Genomic DNA, 24,595 nt, shown 5'->3' with positions numbered 1-24,595 from the left:
ATATTACGCAACAATCTCTCACAAACAATCCTTTGTCTCCACAACCTCGGTCTCCTTATCAACTACCAAAAGTCCCAGTTGCAGGCAACCCAGACCATACAGTTTATAGGAGTCATCCTAGATACAGTCAAATACAGAGTCTTTCTTCCCCCAGAGAGAAGGACGGTGATGAAGAACATATTTCACAATCTACAGAAAACGCCAAGACCAACGGCCCGCCAAGTCTTGGTCGCACTGGGACACATGGCAGCGGCAATTCACGCTGTAAAGAATACACGTCTCCAAATGCGACACATCCAATGGCACCTCCGACGCCAATGGAAACAACACTCCCAACCATTATCGTGGAAAATTTTTATGACAACAACAATGATCAACCAACTCCAATGGTGGCTGGGGCGACACACCCTATCGAAGGGAGCGTCGTTCACCCTCCTTCCGCACAACGCAGTACTCACCACGGATGCCTCCAGAAAGGGTTGGGGAGCCCATATGGACACCTTCCAGACACAAGGGCTATGGTCGCGAACAGAACAGTCCTTTCAGATCAACCTACTAGAACTGCGAGCGATAAGATACGCACTACGCACCTTCCTTCCATATCTCCAGGGCCGCAGGCTCATGGTCTACACAGACAACCAAGTCGCAATGTTCTATATAAACAAACAAGGGGGCACGGGATCTTGGCCGTTATGCAGGGAAGCGATGTGGATCTGGACATGGGCATGCAAATACTCCATCCACCTCCAGGCCACTTACATTCCTGGAATAGCCAATGTTCAAGCGGACAGGCTCAGCAGAATCTTCCATCCACACGAATGGGAACTTCACCAAGAAGTAGCGGACTCCATCTTTCACCAGTGGGGCCGACCTTCCATAGATCTCTTTGCGACCGAATACAATCGGAAAGTAGAGACATTCTGCTCAGTTTGGCCCAGTCACCAACGTCAGACACAAGATGCCTTTCTTCTTCCATGGTCACAACAGCTCATGTACGCATTTCCACCAATTCCTCTGATCACACGTACGCTGCAAAAATGCATCCTAGATTCAGCGCAACTAATTTTAATAGCACCAGCGTGGCCTCGCCAACACTGGTACACGCATCTCTTACACATGTCCACGGAAACGCCCATTCGACTACCACTACGAGTAGATCTGCTATCGCAGGACGAAGGAACACTTCTTCACCCACTTCAGCAGTCCCTACACCTCACAGCATGGAGACTGAACGGATCTTACTTGAAGAACAAGGTATATCGTTAGTAGTTCAGGATGTGATTCTGGCATCACGTCGACCATCGACAAGGAAGAACTATCATTTCAAATGGAAGAGATACGTTCTCTGGTGCACATCTGAATATTTAGACCCTTTGTCATGTCCTCCGGCCAGACTTTTGGACTACCTCCATACCTTGTATACCTCAGGTCTAGCACCTACTTCGGTACGAGTTCATCTAAGTGCCATTGCGGCAAGACACAGGCTCTACAAAGGGCAGTCCATTTCCTTGCATCCCGCAGTATCCAGATTCTTGAAGGGCCTAAATAATTTAAAGCCCCCGATCACTAAGCCACCAATTCCATGGGATCTCAACATCGTATTAGAGCAACTGATGCTCCCCCCATTTGAACCTTTACATACGGCTCATCCGAAATACCTCACGTGGAAAGTAGTTTTTCTGGTTGCCATCACCTCGGCAAGGCGAGTAAGCGAACTACAAGCTTTGGTGCATTACTCACCGTACCTGCAATTCTACCCACATAAGGTAGTCCTTCGTCCCCACCCAACCTTTCTCCCAAAGGTGGTGACGCCATTCCACCTGAACCAATCCATCGACCTACCTGTTTTCTTTCCTGAACCACATACTTCAGAACGGGAAAAAAGTTTACACACTCTGGACTGTAAACGGGCGCTTGAGTTATATACCTTACAAACTCAATCTCCTACTCGTCCTTCCCAATTATTTCTGACATTTAATCCAAACGCCCCAGGGAAACCCGTGGCGAAGAGAACCATAGCGAGTTGGCTCACCCAATGTATACAATTCTGTCACACCAAGCAGCATTGCACGCTACTTTCTAGACCAAAAGCACATCAGACAAGAGCGATGGCAACGTCCACAGCTTACCTTTCTAACGTGCCTCTCTTGGATATTTGCAAATCAGCTACGTGGGCCTCTCTACATACTTTTGCATCACATTACTGCCTCGACCAACACACGTCTCAGGACACAAGACTGGGACAGGCAGTTTTAAACTCTCTACTGCAGAATACTAATTAGCTCGACTGACACATTTGGCATCACGATAGATACTCTAAACAAATTATGTGATGCAGAGCTTTGTACTCCCATACAGCATGGCTAATTCAGCCTGCTATCGACGGGAAAAAGCAAGTTTGCTTACCGTAAACGGTGTTTCCGTAGATAGCAGGATGAATTAGCCATGCTGACCCACCCACCTCCCTGTCAGTCGTGTTTTTTCGTGCTCACGCTTGCTATTTTACAGACTGAGGAGAGTCGTTTTTCCAGCGCGGGAACCCACGCGCAGCCTCAGAGCAGAGCTCTGACTTCTCTTTGGAAGCTCCGCCTCCTGTGCCTGACGGACAGGTCCCATACAGCATGGCTAATTCATCCTGCTATCTACGGAAACACCGTTTACGGTAAGCAAACTTGCTTGTCTGCGCGTGCCTAAGGAGGTGGAGCTATGATACGCTGCTGTGGAGAGGACTGAGAAGGCCGGTCACAAGTCCAGCGACCAGGACTGCAACATTGGTACTGCTAATCTATACTAATTCAGGGAAAGAATAATCTCAATTATCCATAATATAAAGAATATGAACTTCTGTTTCATGCCCATTTCATTTATTTCTGAAATATCAGAATCTTGCCTGGTGTATGGTTCTGGCTCCTTGATTTACTCCATTGGGAGAACTTTCTGGCTGCAACATTACTGATTAAAAATCCATTTCAATTATAGTACTAGACAGTTGAACTTGCTCATGTCCCTTTTTCTTTACCATCCGTTCTTACAGCATCCATCTTCTGGTGGAGAATTCGAGCAGATGTTTTCAGATTTTATTTGGATAGGGTGGATAGGAACACCTGATAAATGAGCAATAACGGCCACAGAAAAGCTTTTTTAAACACACACAACTTCATGTTTAGATGGCTAGATCTGCTACTTGTCACTCCAGAGCATCTGTTTTGTTCCCTTTCTTGGAGTATTGTGCACTTATAACAAGCTGGAAGCCTGGTGGTGATGAATCCTGTTCTTCTGTAACCTTGCAGTTTAGATTAAGGTAGGATATAAGCAATTTGTCAGGGTGCCAAACAGAGGGTTCCTCCTCTGCTATTCTGCTTTATGGCAAGCCATGGAATTCATAGCCCAGCAGGAAGTGCTGAGCTGCCTTTGCTTGAGGATCATCAGAGCATTTAAATGTCTATAGAATTTTTTCTATTCAATTAAGTTAAAAAAAAATACACATAAATAGTCATGGTATTTATAATATGGTGAGTGGCTATGAAACTCTTTTCTTAATAGTTTTATTCTCAGGGAATATGGTTATTTAATAGGAAAGTGACAATATGTAATACATCTACATATTTTTCTCTCTATAATATCATAATCATTTGGCTTAGTTGCTTTTATCCAAACTACTAGTTATTAGGGATGTGAATCGTTTTATGACGATTTAAAATATCGTCCGATATATTTTAAATCGTCAAAAATCATTAGAGGCGATATGCAATAGGAATTCCCCCGATTTATCGTCAAAAATCGTAAATCGGGGGAAGGGGGAAGGGGGAGGGGAAGGGGGAGGGCGGGAAAACCGGCACACTAAAACAACCCTAAAACCTACCCCGACCCTTTAAAATAAATCCCCCACCCTCCGGAACCCCCCCCAAAATGTCTTAAATCCCCCACCCTCCGGGACCCCCCCCCACTGGACCCCCCCCCACTGGGGTCCAGTGGGGGGGGGTGTCCCGGTGTGATCTTCCACTCTCGGGCCTCGGGTGCGTTAATAGAAATGGCGCCGGCGCCATTTTGGTTCCTGTCCCCCGACGTCACGAGCACAGGAGATCACTCCCGGACCCCCGTTGGACCCCCAGGGACTTTTGGCCAGCTTGGGGGGGCCTCCTGACCCCCACAAGACTTGCCACAATTCCAGCGGGGGTCCGGAAGCGACCACCTGCACTCGAGTCGTATTGACGTATTGCAAAATGGCGCCGGCCATACGGCTGGCGCCATTTTGCAATACTCGGGCCGTATTGCACTGGACCCCAGGTAATTTAAAACATTTTGGGGGGGTTCGGGAGGGTGGGGGATTTATTTTAAAGGGTCGGGTGGGTTTTAGGGTTGTTTTACTGTGCCGGTTTTCCCGCCCTCCCCCGATTTACGATTTAAACGATTTTTTAAAAAACAAAACCGCGACGATCAGATTCCTTCCCCCCCAGCCAAAATCGATCGTTAAGACGATCGATCCCACGATTCACATCTCTACTGAGTAAGGATTTAGTTACAGTGTACATGAGGGAGGGTTTTCTCTTTTGTTGCCCTCACCTTGTGGAATGTATTACCAGAAGACGTGAGAGAGGAAAGAGGTATACAAAACTTTAGAAAGAAGGTAAAAGCATCGCATTTTAATGAAGCTTTTAGTTAGTTTTATTTGATTTACATTGTTTAGTTTATTTAAATGTTTTGGATGTAATATTATTTTATAATGTTATGTATTATTAATTTATGTAAATTTAATGTAATCCTGAACAATGATGTACAAGAGGTGGAAAATAAGTTTTTAAAAAAATAAATCTTTTTTTTTTCAGTATCTTAGGTCTAAGGACCTGATTGACCAAGCAAGATGAGGGGAGAGGATCCAGGAGGAGATCTTAGATGGAGGATAGCATGGAAGAGAGAGGGGAGATATAGTTGCTGTGTGGGATGTTATGAGGTGGAGAGAGAGATGGTATGGATGCTGCTGGGTGAAAAGAGAGAGATGCTGGACAGTGTGTGGGGAGAGAGAGAAATGGCTATGCTGGGTAGTGGATGGGTGGATGAAGAAATAAGAATGTTGGGAAAGGTGGGGGAGATAGACAGGATAATTCTATGTAGGAGTAGGGGAAAAGAGATAGGGTATGATGGGGAGGGGGAGATGCTGGATAGTAGGGATGTGAATGGCGCGCGCAGATTTACGTCTGCTTTTGGCAGGCGTAAATCTGCCAACAAAGGTAAGGGGGGGGTTAGATAGGGCCAGGGGGGTGGGTTAGGTAGGGGAAGGGAGGGGAAGGTGGGGGGGAGGGCAAAGGAAAGTTCCCTCCGAGGCCGCTCCGAAATCGGAGCGGTCTCGGAGAGAACAGGCAGCGCGTGCTGGGCTCGGCGCGTGCAGGTTGCACAAATGTGCACCCCCTTGCGTGTGCTGACCCCGGATTTTATAAGATACGCGCGGCTACGCACGTATCTTATAAAATCCAGCGTACCTTTGTTTGCGCCTGGTGAGCGAACAAAAGTACGCGATCACGCAAATTTTTAAAATCTACCCTATAGTTGGTTGAGAATTTCAACCAGACCCTAAAATTAATGTTGCTCCAGTGCCTGGGGAAGTAATGGAGAGACTGGAACCAATCGGTGCAGCTTTTCCTCTTTGCAATGAGGGAGGTTCCCCAGGCCTCTACAGGCTTCTCCCCCTTTGAACTCATGACCGGATGATAATCCTGTGGATTGTTAGATGTATTAAAGGAACTTCGGACAAGTCAGGGGAAATAATCATAGGATATCCTGTCTTGCTTTACTGAGCTGCATGGCAAAGTAGTAAAAGCAATGTAGCTGGCTAAAGAAAACTTACATAGGGCACAGGAGAAACGATGTACTTATTATGATGTTGAGCTCAAGAGCGGGGTTTTCGCTTGGGGGATAGAGTCATTGTACTAGAGCCCACAACCCTGAAAAACCTATTAGCACAATGGAAGGGGCCAGGTATAGTGGAAAGACAGAGGGGACCTCTAGATTACAAAATAAGAGTTGAAAGAGGGAATACGCCAGACTTACCATGTGAACCTTTTAAAGTCTTGGGTGGAGCGATCTGGCCTTGCAGCCCCCACCCAGTCATACACCCCCAATTTGAGGAAGACCCAGCCTGTGACCTCAACACCAGTCATTGACATCACATTAACCGATGGGCTAATCCTTGCCCAGGGGCAGCAAGTACAAAGGATGTTAGAGTAAGTCCGAGAGGTCTTTCTACTCTTACCAGATAGAACACACATTGTTACCCATCAGATTTTGGCACCATGGCAGCACAATACAGTGGAAGGCTGTGCGATGGACATTGACTAAGGTCAGTCTATGTATAAATTCAGATGGCAGAAAAATACAGACCACATTGCTATATAACCCCAAGCATAAGTGTTCACACATTGTGCTGTGTTCCTTGTTTTTCTTTCCTTCTCGCTAATCTGGAGTTGAGGAAAAGCTTATTATACAGCCCCTGGCTGGGAGTTCATAAGATGGCCCTGTCTCAAGCCTTTTTCCCTGTGCTATGCTTTATTTTTATGGGGGTTTTTTTTTTTTTGGGGGGGGGGGGGTTGGCTTTGGCCTATTCTCCTGTGAGAAGGTGGTGGTGGTGGTGGTGGTGGTGGTGGGGGGCTAGACTGGTTCCATTTTGGTACACAGTAGTGTTTGAGACTGTGACTGCACCGAAGCCTGTTTGGCCCTTTATTTGTTTTTCCTTCCACTTTTTCTTTTAATGAGAGAGCATGGCTAGATGCTGCCATGCTGTGCACAATGGTTGCTGCTCCACCAGACTAGGTTACCTGCTTGAGACAATACTGACGCACGACTACTGAACCCCCGAAAGCACACCTTTCTGTCAGCAAAAAGCCCTTACCATCCCAGAGGCCTTTGACAGTATATGCTAATTTGATACACATAACTCCTTTGAAAATAACCTCCTTAGATTTTAAGCCCTTTGGGAACTACCTATAGTACCTGAATGTAATTTACTTTGAAAAGCCCAAAAGGCAGAATCTGAACTTTAAAAAAAATCTTTACCAGAGTATATGCCATTTACCACTAACTCTGTAGGTTCTGTTGCTTAACTAGCTCCTTGAATGATTACCTGTTCTACTTTCAGAGTATGTATATAATAGTGGCCTGTTTGGATAAAGACTTTAAACTTTTTGATCAGAAATAGATAAATGTTTCCATAATTGAGAGGTGAATCCGCAAATTAGTTAAGAAAACTCCTTCCTTTACGAATGAACAGTGAGAATAAATACTACATCTTGGGCTTGATAGTCAGAGCTACTTACATGCATAAAGGGGGGTTTATGCATGTCAGTGATATTTTGAAAATCAATCAGGGGTCGATGCATGTAGTCTGGTTTTGTGTGCATTTTTATGTGTACTGAGGCCAGGAGTTCAGAGAGGGTGGTGCTGGAGTGGAGTTGCAAGTTACTTGCATTCTTTTTCATTTTAAAAAATACGCACGAAAGTTGCCACCTGCTTGGAGCAGCTGTAACTTGGTGCCAGGTAATTTGTGCACATACTCAGCCAATTGCCCCTCTCTTCCACTGTGGGTAAAAAGTAAGGGTATGGGTTAGAGGATGGAAGGTACGCACTTTCATTCTTAAAATTGCTGACCCTATAAGCTAAGTTTCACTGATTGTACGTACCTAAGAAACAGACTCATATATACTAACTCTGTTGGAACAATTCACTTTAGTTGTGGATGGCAAGATACTTAGTCATCACACATTTGTGCCTCATCTACGGATGATGAGAAATCTTGGACAGCCTGAATTAACATTCAGGCCGATACAGTAAAGTGCGCTCCAGCGGAGCGCACTGTTAGCCCACGTTTGGCCGCGCGTTTTCGTTGAAAACACGCGGCCAACTCCCCCGAAACTGATAGCGCTCGCAACATGCAAATGCATGTTGATGGGCCTATTAGTTATTCCCGCATGATACAGAAAGTAAAATGTTCAGCCAAGCCGCACATTTTACTTTCAGAAATTAACGCCTGCCAAAGGCTGGTGTTAATTTTGGCCGGCACCGGGAAAGTGTACAAAAAAGCAGAAAACTGCTTTTCTGTACACCCTCCGACTTAATATCATAGCGATATTAAGTCGGAGGCCCCAAAATTTAAAAAAAAAAAAAATCAAAACTTAAAAAGAAAAAAAAATTAAAAATCTGCCCACAGCCCGCTCCCGGGCCGTCGGCTGCCACTAATCAAAATGGCGCCGATGGCCCTTTGCCCTTACCATGTGACAGGGTATCCGTGCCATTGGCCGGACCCTGTCACATGGTAAGAGCACTGGGTGGCCCGCGCCATCTTGTGCTCCTACCATGTGTCGGGAGAGCGGGCGCTCGCTGGCTCTCCTGTGCATTTTTCTGTAATCGGCTTGACATAGAAACATAGAAATGAAACATAGAAATGACGGCAGAAGAAGACCAAACGGTCCATCCAGTCTGCCCAGCAAGCTTTCACACTTATTTTTTTCATACTTTTCTTTTACTCTTGTCCCTTTTAAGTAACATTTTGATTCTATTTCCCTTCCACCCCTGCCATTGATGTAGATAGCAGTGCTGGAGCTGCATCTAAGTGAAGGATCTAGCTAATTGGTTTGGGGTAGTAACCGCCGTAAAAACAAGCTACTCCCACGCTTGTTTACCTAGTCTGTGCAATTCAGACTTTGTTGGTAGTTGTCTGAATATAAATCATCTTTTCTTCATTCCCCCTGCCGTTGAAGCAGAGAGCTACACTGGATATGCATTGAAAGTGAAGTATCAGGCTTATTTGGTTTTGGGTAGTAGCCGCCATAACAAGCAAACTACCCCCCTACTTTTATGTGGATGCAAATCCTTTTATCCACATTTCCTCTTGCCATTGAAGCATAGAGCAATGTTGGAGTCGCATTAACCGTGTGTATGTTTATTGAATAAGGATATTAATCTCCAGGTAGTAGTCGTCATTTCCGCAAGCCACCCCCATGCCTCTTCTCTTCATTCACATCCTCTAGACTTTATGGATCCACAGTATTTATTAGGGGTGTGCATTCGTTTGCAACGTATTGGCAATCCGCAATGTATATGCCATATTCGTTGTATTCATTTGGGGTCAGAAAACTTATGGCGAACCCCCACAAATACAACGTATCACTAATGAATAAACCCCCACCCTCATGACCCCCCCAAGACTTGCCAAAAGTCCCTGGTGGTCCAACGGGAGTCCTGGAGCGATCTCTTGCAATTGGGCCGTCGGCTGCCAGTATTCAAAATGGCGCCGATAGCCTTTGCCCTTACTATGTCACAGGGGCTGACCAATGGCACCGGTAGCCATTTTGAATTCTGGCAGCCGACAGCCCAAGTGCAGAAGATCGCTCCAGGACCCCCACTGGACCACCAGGGACTTTTGGCAAGTCTTTGGGGGGGGGGGGGGTCAGAAGCATGGGAGGTTGTAGTTAATTAAATTTAAAGGGTTGGGATGGGGTTTTTTTTTGGGAAACAAATACATACGTAACTAGTGAATGGATTGGGGTCCCCCAAGAATGGATGCAACAGATTTGGCTCCCCATGAATATGAATACCGAATGGGATGAATCCGTCCCTGCTGCACATCCCTACCCTCCAGTTTCTTGTTAACTAGCGACGGTCCTTCTCCAGGGTCTACTTTAGTGAACACGGAGCTGAAGTATTTGTTTAATATTTCTGCCATTTCTTCATCTCTCTCTTCACATTGATCCTTTTCACCTTTCAATTTCACTATACCACTTTGAACTTTTCTCCTTTCACTGATGAATCTGAAAAATGTTTTGTCACCTCTCTTTACCTCTTTGGCAATCCTTTCTTCTGCTTGACTTTTGCTGTCTTGATTACTTTCTTTGTCTCCCTCAGTTCTACTAGATATTCTTCTTTGTGCTCCTCCCTTTGGGATCCTTTATATTTCTTGAACGCTGTTCTTTTAGCCTTTATTTTGTCAGCCACCTCCTTTGAGAACCAGATAGGTTTCATTTTTCTTTTGCTTTTCTTTACTTTTCTAACATATAGATTAGTTGCCTTGGTAATTGCTCCTTTTAGTGTGGTCCACTGTTGTTCCACATCTCTCTCGTTCTCCCAGCCTACTAGTTCTTCCTCCAGGTACTTCCCCATTTCATCAAAGTCCATGTTTTTGAACTGCAAAACTTGGGTCCATTTGCTTCTTTTCTGTATCCTTTTCGTGATATTAAAACATACCGTTTGATGATCACTGGTGCTCAGGTTGGCGCCCAACTGGACATCAGAGACAAACCTGCCCCACCCCATAACTAGAATACATCACAATAAAAGCCCCCCGTCTCTCTCTAAATGGATTAAATTAACTTCGAGGAAAGAAAGTTTGTTATTCCATAGATGTGAACACAATAACCCTCATAGCCTCCTTTATCTGAGCACTCATTATATGAACTTACAGGAAGCATTATATACATTTATTTTGTTTTAGAACTGTAAGAACAGCGCTTGGAATGAGAACGCAGCAATCTCTAGTCAATAAGATATGATTGATTGACAACACAGTCAGCAGCTTGCCAAGAGAATGATAGCATCACAAAGCAACTCTGACAATTACAGTCAAACCAAATCCGATTTAAAAACCGCTATATTAGGCATTAAGCATCTGGAGTATCTGATTTAAGAGCGTTGTGAAACGGATTGATCTAAAGGTCTGTCCTCTGGTTGATCACATATGACTGACAGCACAGAATCTACCTTTTCCACAGTGGTCTATGACTTCACAAAGACAGTATGTCTGCTGTGTTAATCTACTTGAATAAACAGAAATAAAAGAAAACAATAAAAACAAAAAAAAAAAGTTGATACCTTCTCATTGGACTAACTTAATATATTCCTTGACTAGCTTTTGGGAATTAAAAGTCCCTTCCTTAGTCTGACAGTTTCAATCAAACCAAAACAACCTAGACACAGATGGAAGAGCTGCTGATTTAGTATCCTGTTAGACAAAAAAAAAAAAAAAGAAAACCCAAACAAACCAAAAAAACCCCACCACCAGCATTTATGTGAGGCATAAACAATATGGGGTAGATTTTAAAAGATGCATGCGTGCATCCATGCACGCATATTATAAAATTCACTGGCCGTGCACACATGCGTGACAGATTTTATAATCCATGCATGCATGTGTGAGCGGTGCGTGCAAGGGGGGTGATTTTTTGCTAATTACGCATGGTGACACAATCGGGCCTTCCCCATATCCTTCCCAGTCTGTTCCAGTTAGGGAATGGACTGGGAGGGAACTTCCCTACCCCCCCTGCCTAACCTTCTTTCCTCTTCCCCTTCCTCTCTCCTCCCCACCCCTACCTTTCCTCAATTTTTAAATTTTATTACTTGCTGCTCCTCGGGAGCAGAAGTAATTTACTCTTGCGGCCGGATGCCGGCGTGCACTTCCCCCAGGACAGTAGCTATCGGCCCCTGTCCTGGCTGGCCTTCGTCCGCCCCTCCACACCCAGACCATGCCCCCAGGCCCACCCCTTTTTCAGGGCCCGGGCCTGGCACTTGTGCACGAATCAACAGTTACGCGTGTGGCCGAGCCCTTTTGAAAATGTGCGCAGCGCGCAGGGCCCATCCACACATGTAAGAACCAATTTTTACGTGGGCCTGGCTTTTAAAATTCGGCCATATATAACTAGCTCTCCTTAGAAAGATTAAGTTTATAACAGCCCACATAGCAGTAAAATCTGCAGACCAAACCAAATATTTTCAATTAAAGAATCAGTCAAGCCAACTACAGAACCAGTTGCAGGAGTAGATGTTACTTGGTAAGTAGGGCGTTTACCCTTCCTCTTTTCTATTACTGCAAGCACAGTTGTCTGCTCTATCTTGCTCCAGGGCTCCTGGCCATAGTGTGTTACTTGCTTGTCTGCTTTAGGAAGATTTGTCGTGACTTTATTTGGAACAGAGAAAGAATGTTATTTCTTTTGTGAGAGCTCAGACATCATTTCCATGAGGCAAGTAGATCCGGGGTCTATGGAGAGTGCTAAGAACATAAGAATATAAGAAGATAAGAAAATGCCATACTGGGTCAGACCAAGGGTCCATCAAGCCCAGCATCCTGTTTCCAACAGTGGCCAATCCAGGCCATAAGAACCTGGCAAGTACCCAAAAACTAAGCTAGAAACAATCATGAATTTCCCCATGCATTAGGAACTACTTCATTAACTATTTGAACTGCAAAGGTGCTTTTAGAGCAGCAGGGGGCTAGCCATTCCAGCAACCTCTGTGGAGGAGCTGTTCTAAGACTGGTGCATGATTTTATAGACCTCTCATACCCTCCCTCAGCCGTCTCTTCTCCAAGTTGAACAGCCCTAACCTCTTTAGCTTTTCAAGTTGGGGGATGTTGTTTAAATTCAATTCATTAATTTTTTGTTTGGTTCAGTTTGTTTGCCAAACAGATATTAAAACATTAAGCAAAAAATAAAAAAAACCCCAAAAACATAAAAATACTCTTAATTAATTAAAAAAAAACAGGCCTCCAGCAGAGTTGTCTGGCCTTCCCAGGATAAAAAACTGCCACAAGCCAGGCTTGACACCAAGGCCCTGCTGATGACTGAGCCCAGCTCCAAGGCTTAGGTGAACACTGAGGCCTAGCTCCACTCCAGGCTGAGCACCAAAGCCTAGCCCTGGCACTGATCCAGGACCTATCCCCAAGGCCTATTCAGGCAGGATTGAGGTCAGGTGCTTGGAGTTCCCATCCCAGACCCTTCTTACCATATCTTTGCCCTAGCATTATTTATATTCTGCTTTTTGCAGCAGATTACAGTGAGGTACTGAAGCTATTTCCCTAGCCCCAGAGGGCTTATAATATAATTTTATAGATAAGACAATGAAGGGTAAAGTGACTTACCCAAGGTCATGAGGAGTAACAGTTGGACTTGAACACTGGTCTCCTGGTTTATAACCCATTGCTCTAACCACTAGGCTATTCCTCCAAGTCCCTCCTGTCCATGTCCTGGTGCTTGAAAAATATTGCCTTCCACCCAGGGACAGCATAAAAGTGATGTCACTTTGCTACCTTCCTCTGGTGCAGTTGATGCTATTTTGTTGTACAGTCAGTGCTGGAGGAAGGAGCTGAAGTGACACACTCTGGCACTATCCTCCAGGTGGATGGCATTATTTTCATGTGCCAGGACACAGGCAGGAGCTTTGAATGCCCTGGTCTGGGCCTTGGTGCTGGGACCAAGCCTCAGTGTCAGTCATCAGCAGCCAGGCAGGAACCTAGGACTCAGTGCTGGGCCTATTCCATGCCTAGGCATTCATGCCAGGACCATGCTTCAGTGCCAGGCCCAGGCACCTAGCGTGAGTGCCATAACTAGGCCTCAGTACCAGGTTCTGGTACTGGACATAGGCCTTGGCACTGGGACCATGCCTCAGTTCCAGGCCCTGCGCAGGCTCTGAACTAGGCCATAGTGCCAGTCCATGTCTAGGACTGGGTGCTAGCCCTGATGCCAAGCCCTATGAAAAAAGGCTAAATAAGTTAGGGCTGTTCAGTTTGAAGAAGAGACAACTAAGGGGGGATATGATAGAAGTCTACAAAATCATGAAAGGACTTGAACAGGTTAATGTAAAACAGTAATTTACTCTCTCGGATAATAGAAGGACTAAAGAACACTCTATGAAGTTAGCAAGTAGCTCATTTAAAACAAATCAAAGACAATTCTTTTTCACTCAGTGCATAGTTAAACTCTAGAATTTATTGCCAGAGGTTATAGTTACTGCAGTTAGTGTAACTGGGTTTAAAAAAGGTATGGATAAATTCCTAGAGGAAAAATCCATAACCTACTATTAATTCATGAGCAATAGTAGCTTGAGATCTATTTAATATTTGGGTACTTGCCAGGTACTTGTGACTTGGATTGGCCACTGTTGGACACAGGATGCTGGGCTTGATGGACCCTTGGTCTGAGCCAATATGGGTTATCTTATGTTCTTATGTAATCTTTCTGGCTTTTTGGAAAAACTGATGTAACCCCCTGTTCTGGTTTTGGAGCCTAGACAGCAGAGGCACACAGGGTCCCAGGGCCACCTCTTTACCCTTTCTCACAGTCTTACCAGGCCCCTGAGTAGGGTTCTTTCCAATTAGGAAGAGGAATCAATCTTCCAAGGCCCAAGGTCCTAGGGGAACTTTCAAAAACACTGTTCTGGGAAGGTGTCAGTTCAATTTCACCAGTAAGGGATATGAGCACCAAGAAAATACTCTGGAGGCTCAAGCTGAGTGTCCAAAAATATTTTTTTTCTGTAGAATTTCTTAAATGGCAAAATTAGCACTTTACACATCAGATCTTGGCATACATAGCTTGAAATTACAGTTCTCCAAATTTCTATCTGCGCAAGGGTCTCTCAGTATCTGGGCAAGGGAAAACTCTTATCCTCCAGAGCTTGGAAAAGCAAGGCTTCCCAGGTGGCAGGGGTATCCTAGTTGGGCAGAAAAACTCCCCTTCCCAAAATATGGATGGACAAAAATACATGGTCTCGGTCTCTGCACAACTTCCCAGGGTGAACATGCCAGACGGGGGCCTCCAAGTGTAGCATATTAATGGTCTTACTCACAGTTTTCTTCTTCAGATGATACACAGGGACTTTCTCAGGCAAGGTCCAGGCAGCAGGGAACAAAACAGCTCTCTTAGTTGTCCCCAATTCAGGGCAGGAAAAATGGCAGCAAAACCTGTCCCCCAAACCCCCCACAAGTCAACTGCTTCACAAAAGGCAAAAATCTGGAATTCTCCTGCAGTGAGTCACCCTTGATCCTTCCACTCTGTGGAGATTGAGAGCATCTTCCCTACCTCCTGATTTAATCTAACTAGAGACTTTCAAAAATCCTCTGAGCTAGGGATAGTAGGGCTCTCACAGGAAAACTTCTGAAAAGATAAGTCCAAAATCTCTTAAACAACCCCTGATTCTAGCACCAGAAAAGTACTTGAAGTCTTCCTACTCAGTATAGGGTTCCAAGTCTGAAGGCATAGTACACAGAATAGGGGAACAACCTTAAGCTCCTTCACCTATAATTGCTAATCAAAAATGCCATACCTAGCTAAGATGCTTTTAGAGCAGCAGGGGGCTAGCCATTCCAGCAACCTCTGTGGAGGAGCTGTTCTAAGACTGGTGCACCCTTGCTTTACTACCTATCTCCTTATCCTAGCTCAAAAAGAGGTTTAAGAACAATGCTATATGGTGGTGATTCCCAAAGGGTAACCGCACTGAAATCATTCCGTGAAATAGTCCCGAGGGCTAATCAGAATTTATATTAACTGGCTTTTGCTGGAAACTTTAACTGCCTGACACTGCTGCAGTTTGTGTTTGTGAATTTTGATGCTGTTTGATTAATTCCTCGATATCTTTATTCTTACGGGTATCTCAATGCTTTGACCAATTCTGGTAGTGCTGTGCCAGCTTTTTCGCTGGTAACCAGGGAAGCTGTTGCCATACAATCTTTTCTAGGGATGTGCAGAGGGACGCCATACATTGCATTCGGGATTCGTATTCGTCGGGGGGCAGATAATTTGCATTCGGCAAGGGGGGCTTGTGATACGTTTATACGTTAATTCTTATTTGTTTCCCAGATAAAATTAAATTAACTACAACCCCCCACCTTCCTGACCCCGCCAAGACGCCAAAATTCCCTAGTGGTCCAGCGGAGGGTCCGGGAGCCATCTCCTGCACTCATTCCCTCGGCTGCCGGTATTCAAAATGACGCCGATAGCCTTTGACCTACTATGTCACATGGGCTACCGGTGCCATTGGTCAGCCCCTGTCACATGGTAGGAGCAATGGATGGCCAGCGCAGGGACTTTTGACAAGTCTTGGGGGACCCTCCTGAGCCCCACAAAACTTGCCAAAAGTCCTGCGGGGATCCAGGAGCGACCTCCTGCATTCGGGCCGTCGGCTGCCAGTATTCAAAATGGCACCGATAGCCTTTGACCTCACTATGTCACAGGGGCCGATGGCTGGAAAGAACAAGCATACTTTAACTTATACTTTCAATGCAAAACATTTCATAGGCTCATGCCTTCACCCTGCATTCTTTCAACTACCAAGTGGTCTTTCCTGAATCCCAGCTCTTCTCTCCTTCTGTGCTCAGGCTCCTTTTTCTTTAGACCGAATCTGATCTCAGCTGAGGTGTGAGTCAAGAATAACTCTCAGCCTGAGATGTTATACCTAGCTGGATTGAACTTCTCCAGGTCCTTATTCGAATTCCTGTTGGGATTCCTGTGCCTTTACTGTCTTGTTTAGACAACCTGCAGGACTTCATAATCACTTTCCAAAAACTGTTAAATTAGAAGGTACGAAAACTCTTATTTCTTCTCTAAGAATCCCCAAACATACAGTGTAAACGTGGTGTTGGCTGTGTTGATACTTTGCAGAAGTTGAGGCTGTGGTGACAGGCCATGCTTGTAAATGCAAACATTCTGCATTGAGGTCTGCTTTAAGTGTTGGCTGAGATGCAATCTTGCAGTAGTTGTGAGGTTTCTGGGACAGGCCAAAGTACCGGTATATAAAACATCTGAACTGAGATGACATTTCCTATTCTCAGCCATTCTAAAGAATATGTACAGCTTCACAACATGCATATTTTTAGCAGCAGTAAGAAAAGGCATTCCTGGGGGCATAACTTGGTTATGGGATAAACTATGCAGATACATTGAAATGTAAAAAATGTATTCATGTAGCAGATGCACATACTTTTATACCATTGTTTTAAGTTAGTGTATATTTGTAATTTTTTGCTCATACCATGCCGATATTTAAACATGGTACCTTCTGTTTGAATATTGGCTGGATCTGTGAGAGCTGCAAATAGGTATGTTGCATGTCAGGTAGATGCCCTACTTAAAATGTACCCCAGAATGGATATTAATAATGAAGAAGGAAAGAGATAGGTGTTATTGACTATTTAGCTATATTTACATGCACACAAACACCTTTTATAAATCATGCATGGTGTATTTGTTTCTAAAATGAAAATTCTTTTGATAAAAACAAAACAAAACCAATTATGTTAAGAGTTGGAGAGGGACATAGAGAAAGAGACAAGCGAGAGAAAGCAAGCAAACACATGGTGCCATTTTGTTGACAAAAAGCTTGCTTATTGGTTCAGTGGTTGGTGAAACAAACAGCCAGTACTGAGATGGGTTCTGTTGCTTTTGTCGTTTCTGATAGTCAAATGTATTAGGCGGGTCCCCCCAGTGGCCCAATGCCAGAAGATGCCAAGCAGCATTAAGCACAATTGGAAGGGCTTCCCAAGTGCTACTCTTTCTGCTCAAGCAGGATTGAGTGCCTCCCTAGTAACTAGCAATAGTTGCCAAACTGGCACAGGGGGAAGGTAAAGGGATAGGTGGAGAGGGGAGGGAGTGGAGGGCAGGAAAAGAATACCAACAGCATCCTTCACTGTTTTGAAATCTATTTTCATCTTGTGAAAAATATCTTAATTTTAACTTGCATTCCATGCCTGGAGCCAGGGGCCATTAAAGCTAATAAAAGTAAATCACTTGTGACAGATCTTAGAAAACAGTTTCTTCAGTGCAGTATGCTCATTAGAAAGAGCAGTTTCTTTATGTTGGGAAGAGCGCCTGCTTGAATGTTTAAACCATGATCCCTTGGGTCCTTGATAATCAGCAGTGGTGAAGGCATTCAGGCAGCATGTACGTATGACACGAGAGTGGAAGGTCTGCAGTTGTCTTGTGTGAGCTGAAGGGGGAAGGAGAGGCACACAAGCAAAATGTGGCCCTGGGAAATGAACGGCTGGCAGCAGTATGCTCATCTCAATGGCACTGCTGTATAGAAAGACATGAGTGGCATTGGCTGATGAATGGGTGGTAGATTGCATCCAAAGCTCTTGCCTGTTAGCATTAAAATGAGCTTGGTGTCAGGGTATCTGGCATTGGGAAGAGTTTCCTGTACTTTTGGGACATTCATTGCCTACCATTTCATTTCAGTGTATCTCAGCCAAAATTCAGTTTGTGAGGCCTTGACTAATGCACAGTAAGAACTGTATAAAAATTTTTTGGTGGCTCACTGAAAATTCTTCATCTACAATGTATTATATTGTGACCCCCATTGCCTTTGGTGAAGTTTGTGTTAGATAGTAAGTTACATTGCATGTCATGCATTCAGTCCTGAACCAGCCCTAAGTCTGAGACTAACGCTTTACAATGCTGAGTGAGAGGCTGGTGGGGTTGAAATTCTGGATTGATGCCAGTAATTCAGGCTAGCTGGAGTAAAGAGTTGGTCTTCACTTCAGGTTAGGGTTAGCTGAGTGTTGCTCTTTGGATGTCATTTCAGGGTCAGTTTTCAAAGATATTAGTTTCCTAACTTTCAGGAGTTAGGTAATTGAATTGGCACTTTCAAAACTTGAGCTGGGCTGAGTTACTAAATTTAGCCATCTAGTTTTACTACACAATTAGATTTAGCCGCTTGGAGTTAATTTTCAAAGCTGCTTATTCACCTGAAACCCAGTTTTATACACTTAAGCGGTTCTTTGAAACTAACTTTGTGGGTATGTGTGTAAAAATACACATGCAATCCTAACTTCACACTGGTGGTAGGCATTTCAGCAGGGTGAAGTTAGGGTGGGAATATGACTTATGCACAAACATTTGGATTTTCAAAAGTTTGCATGTACATTTACAAGTTACATACTACCAGAAGCCACTGTAATTTCCTATGTGTAATTTGTGTGCGCACTGAAGGATTTTATCCCAGCATTTTCAAAGCAATTTTATGTACATAATAGATATATGCAGATGGGGGCAGAAAGGTAGGTAAGCCTTGTAGATTTTAATTGTAATTTTATTGTAATCTTGTAAGAGCCCATCCTCTCAAGACTTCACTTAGCAAAAGAGCTATTTCCACTGCCGGTCCTAATCTCTGGAATTCACTCCCACCAGACCTTAGAATTGAACAATCGACTCCCACCTTTAAAAAAAGACTAAAGACCTGGTTGTTCAACCAAGCATTCTCTTAATTTCAAACTTAATACCTAAGCTTTGATCTCCAGGAAAGTCCACTACTTTGTATATAATTACCCTTAAGTTATTATTTTTATTTTCTCCAAGTTCTATTTATCCTGTTCATTGTAAGACATTATTCTAAATACTGTCAATCTATTGTTGTAATGTAAACCGAAGTGATTAGTAACTTTGTTAACAGAACTTCGGTATATAAAACTGTTAAATAAATAATAAATAAATAAGCACTAATTTTCAGTACTAGCCACCTAACTTGGCCAGCCAAATCCAGTTGCAGGGATAGCTGGCCAGCATAATCATTCCACCACCCAAGTGAAAATGATCTAAGGGGCCAATCCTGCAATTCCCTCTCCCTCTTGCTCAAAGTTATAAAAAAAAGTGCTCCTCATTTCCCATCATCCGCCAGGACTCTCCTTCCTACCATTCAATCCATATTTAGCCTTGCAAGATTTAAGATGAAAATCTATTTAATTTTGCTGGAGAAATTTGATAGGAAATTTTGTGAACCAGATTTATTTATTTATTTATTTGGAATCTTTTATATACCGAGGTATAGCAAGCTGCCTTCACTCTGGTTTACAGTTTAACAACTTATTACAGATAATGAACATTATAACCGAGAATCTTATTAACTGAACGCATTAAACCATTCTATATACAGGCAAAATGAACAGATATTACAGTGTACAAACAGCGTACGGACAGGTATTAACGTGAACAAACAGTGTACAAACAGAGTCTAATCAGGTCTTACCGTGTACAAACATTGTCTAAACAGAGTACAAACGAGTAATGATACACAGATTATGTAGAAACTCGAGAACGTCATTGAGCCTCTGTTATGTAGGCGAACAGTTTAGCCAACACCATCTGTGAATTTGATGTACAGTCATGGATAATCAGAGATCTGCATCAAATTTACCTGCTGTAGATCCCCACAAAAGGAGCAAATCTATACAATTTTGATGCAGATTTTCCAACTCAAGAAATCCATATCCAAGATGTTTTTAAAAAATATTTTTAAAGTTTGGTACATCTCTAGCCACAAGGGTGCTGTCATACTTTGCATGAACATAAGATTTGCCATACTGGGTCAACCAAAGGTCCATCAAATCCAGTATCCAACAGTGGTCAATCCAGGTCACAAGTACCTAGCAGGTTCTTAAAAGGTTGATAGATTCAATGCTGCTTATCCCAGGGATAAGCATAGATTTCCCCAAGTCTACCTTAATAATAGTTTATGGACTTTTCCTCCAGGAAGTTGCCCAAACCTTTTCTAAGCCCATCTACATTAACAGCTTTTACCATATTCTTTGGCAATAAATTCCAGAGCTTAATTATTTGATGAGTAAAACAATATTGTCTCCTATTTGTTTTAAATGTACTACTTAGGAACTTCATTATATATCCCCTAGTCTTTGTACTTTTTGAAAGAGTAAACAACCGATTTGCGTTTACCCATTTTCAAATTCCGTTTACCAATGCAAAGAAGCTGTCTGAAAATTGCCTAACTTGCCCATCCTATATGTGAGTAAAAGTAGGTCCACTGTGCCACAAAGTGCGTAATTTGCCTGCATTTTCAAAGAGATGTTCCCAGGATAGGTTAGGTTAGGGGAGGCAATAACGCACATAGTTTTACATTTCCAAGTGCACATTGTTTCGTCAGAAAAAGCACCCATAGAAAAGAAGGTACACATCTCTGCAGGAACATTTTCCCTGGGCTATTTTCAAAGGGAAAGTACACATCTGTGTTCTCTTTGAAAAACATTGGTGCAAAATCTGTGAGTTTGTGGATTTTGCACCTGCTCGCACAGTTTTGAAAATTGTCTGCATATATGGAAGATGAATTGAGAAACCAAAAGTACTGGATTTTGCAAAACAGTTGACTGGGGACCAAACGAGCATGAAGGCCTTGTAGAAAAAGATAAGAGAGCTAAATTAGGGTCCTATGTACCAAAGGACATTAGTGTTAATGCGCTCATTACATAATTACCATGTACAATGCGCAGCATGTACATGTGCGTCAGTTTTACCCCTCGGTAACGCTGACAAGTATGTAAATGATATGACTAAAAGCAAAATTTATGCTAATAGCTTCATTAAGGACAGTTTTCAAAGCCACTTACATGTGTAAACTGTCCACCTGAAAATTATCCTCCCTCAGTATGGCTAAAATTACACCCACAGGTCCACAATGTGTATACCTTTTTAGCTGCATTTACAAGAGGCATCACCAGGGTGTGTGTAAGCTGAGGGTGGTAAATTACATGCATAGATGGCATTTTAAAATCTATTTTCAAGGTGGGTTCTTTGAACCCATGGCAAGATTCAACATGAAATTATTCACATACTTCCACTTTGAAAATCAGTGCAAAGTCTGTGAGTAAAAGGTATCTCCAACTTTGTCCCAACGTGAACAGTTTGAAAATTGCCCCATTTCAACCAGCGTTAATACCTAAGAGACAACATGGGCCACCTGCATGAAATTAAAACTTGCCACCACACCTTCCTCATTCTCCACTTCTGTTATCCCCAGAACTTTCCTGTAACTCTGTTGGGCCTTTGTGGGCTACACTTCCTACAAGAAGCAGTTCAGACCTTGGGCCTCCATGGAAGTCACAGGGACCATTGGACCATTCCCACCCTCCCAACTACAGAAGAGGTACAGACCATCAGGTTCCCCTGGAAGTCACATGGGCCATTGGCCACTCCCACGCCCCACCCCAAAGCAGAGTTAGACCATTGTGCTGCATCCAACACTCTCCCAGAAAATGCCCATCCATTGGGCCTCCCTGAAAGTAATATAGGCCATTACACTGCCTGCTACTGCCACAGAAGAGGCTCAGGCAATTAGGACCCTCTGGAAAACATGCAGGCCATTGGTCCCCACCCACTGTCCTAATACCTCTCCTCCAAGAAGTGTCTCAGGCCATTGGTATGCCCTCATTGTTCCTCCATAAGAGATGCAGGCAATTTAGTCTTCATTTGGAATTTAGCTCAAAGTATCCATGACACCTTATTATATTTCATACTATAGTCCATAGGAGGAAAACAGGTGAAAAATTCAGGGGGATGGATCTCTCTGGAGAAATGAAGTGGAAATGGGGAATTGTGGGAGACAAAAGTCCCTGTAGCTTCCAAGGGCAATGGGAATGATGGTAGTCCAGGGAGGGGAATCCAATGGGAATCCAATTGTCAATGGAGAACAGCAGGGACTTCCCATGGGAATCCTCTGCTCAAGTATGGAACGATTAACAGAAGCATAAAAGTTATTGGTAGATAAGGACTAGGGATGTGCAGAGGGACGCCATACGTTGCATTCGTGATTCGGATTCGTCGGGTAGCAGATACGTTGCATTTGGCCGTATGGCGCCCCGATGCGTTAATACGGCGATTTCTATTCGTGTCCCAGCTAAAATTAAAACTAACTACAAACCCCCACCCTCCTCACCCCCCCAACACTTACCAAAACTCCCTGGTGGTCCAGCGGGGGGTCCGGGACCCATCCCCTGCACTCTCACACCCTCGGTGCCGGTTTCATCATGGCGCCGATAGCCTTCATCACAGGGGCTACCGGTGCCATTGGTCAGTCCCTGTCACATGGTCATCGGCGCCATCTTGTGCTCCTACCATGTGACAGGGGCTGACCAATGGCACCGGTAGCCCCTGTGAATTAGTATGGGCAAAGGCTATCGGCGCCATTTTGAGTACTGGCATCGAATGGCCGGCGTGCAGGAGGTCGCTCCCGGACCCCCGCTGGACTTTTGTCAAGTCTTGTGGGGGTCAGGAGGCCCCCCCAAGCTGTCCAAAAGTCCCTGGGGGTCCAATGGGGGTCCCAGAGCGACCTCCTGCACGCCGGCCATTCGATACCAGTACTCAAAATGGCGCCGATAGCCTTTGCCCATACTATGTCACAGGGGCTACCGGTGCCATTGGTCAGCCCCTGTCACATGGTAGGAGCACAAGATGGCGCCGATGACCATGTGACAGGGGCTGACCAATGGCACCGGTAGCCCCTGTGACAAAGGCTATCGGCGCCATGATGAAACCGGCACCGAGGGTGTGAGTGTAGGGAATGATTCCCGGACCCCCCCGCTGGACCACCAGGGAGATTTGGTAAGTCTTGGGGGGGGGGGGGGGTTCAGGAGGGTGGGGGGTTTGTTTACATTTTTATTTAGGTGGCCGTATAATTCGGCGAATATTCATGTATTCGTGGGGAATCGCAATACGTTTCGCTTCCCTACGAATAGTGCAGTATACGTTGCGGATCGCCAATACGGCGAAAACGAATGCACACCCCTAATAAGGACTACTTGGCCTGCTCAGTCTTACTTGTTCTGTGTTGTCATACTTACTTGATGTGCAATTCATATTTTATAGCTGTTTGTTATTTTTTATCCACATTAGAACTATGTAGCATAAGGCAGAATATAAATAATTGTAATAATGAGGTCAATATTCAGAGGCATTTATTTATTTTATTTATTTATTTATAACTTTTATATACCGGCATTCGTAAAAAAAAAAAAAACATCATGTCGGTTTACAGACAACTGAGAAAGGAAATTACAATGATAGATGGAGGAAGGATAGGAAGTTAAAAGGTGACGACTTTACTGTAGAGCCAACGGGCGCCACAGTTATTAAATGAGATTACATGTGGTTAACCAGGTTGGACATAAATTAATTATATACAAGAGGCGACAGAGTGGGGGGTAGCGCGGGGTGGGGGATGAAGCGCATAGGGGAGGCGGGGTGGGGTAGGAACTGTACAAGGGGGCAGGTGGTGGCGATGGGAAGGAGAGGTGGTGACTGAATATCAGGAAGCCATAAAATGGATGGGGTGGTGAGGGAGGGAGGGTGTGTAGGGGGGCGGGGGGACACTGTACTAGGGAGAGGGAAATAATGAGTGTTGAGGAGAAGTCAAATGCTAGGGTTGAGAGGCGTTGGGATAGGCCTGTTTAAATAACCAGGTCTTGATTCCTTTTTTGAATTGATTAAGTGAAGGTTCTAGTCGGAGCTCGGTGGGGAGGGAGTTCCAAAGGGTGGGGCCGGCGATGGAGAAGGCTCTCGCTCTGGTGTTTGTGAGGTGAGCAATTTTGAGTGAAGGGGTGTGGAGGGTGCCCACAAGGGAGTTTCTGGTAGGACGGTTGGCCTGGTGGAAGTGTGGCATATCTTCGATCCAGGGGGAGTTATTTAGACAGATAATTCACAAACTATCAGGATAAATGACATCTTTTGAATATTTTGGGCACTTATCCAGTGAAGTTATAGATGGGTAACTCATTATCCATTTAAAATTTAGCCAGATAATGTAGGGCCCTTCTGGGGCTGTTCTGGGTCAAAATTAAGTTATTTTCAGAGTTATCAGGATAATTTATCTGGCTAACTGTGGTCGTGCTAAAGAGTAGGCCTAAAGTTAGCTGGATAAAGTTATCTGGCTATCTTTAAGATAGCTGCACCACTGTATATCACTCCAAAGTTAGCAGGATATGTTTATCCAGCTTATTTTCTATCCAAGTGACTGAATATTACCCTTCGCCTTTCTTTCCCTACCATTAGTCTATCCCTAATAGACTAAT

This window comes from Rhinatrema bivittatum, chromosome 8 (genome assembly GCF_901001135.1).
Source record: "Rhinatrema bivittatum chromosome 8, aRhiBiv1.1, whole genome shotgun sequence".
In the NCBI taxonomy this organism is placed as follows: domain Eukaryota; kingdom Metazoa; phylum Chordata; class Amphibia; order Gymnophiona; family Rhinatrematidae; genus Rhinatrema; species Rhinatrema bivittatum.
Note: the sequence above shows the minus strand (reverse complement) of the source record.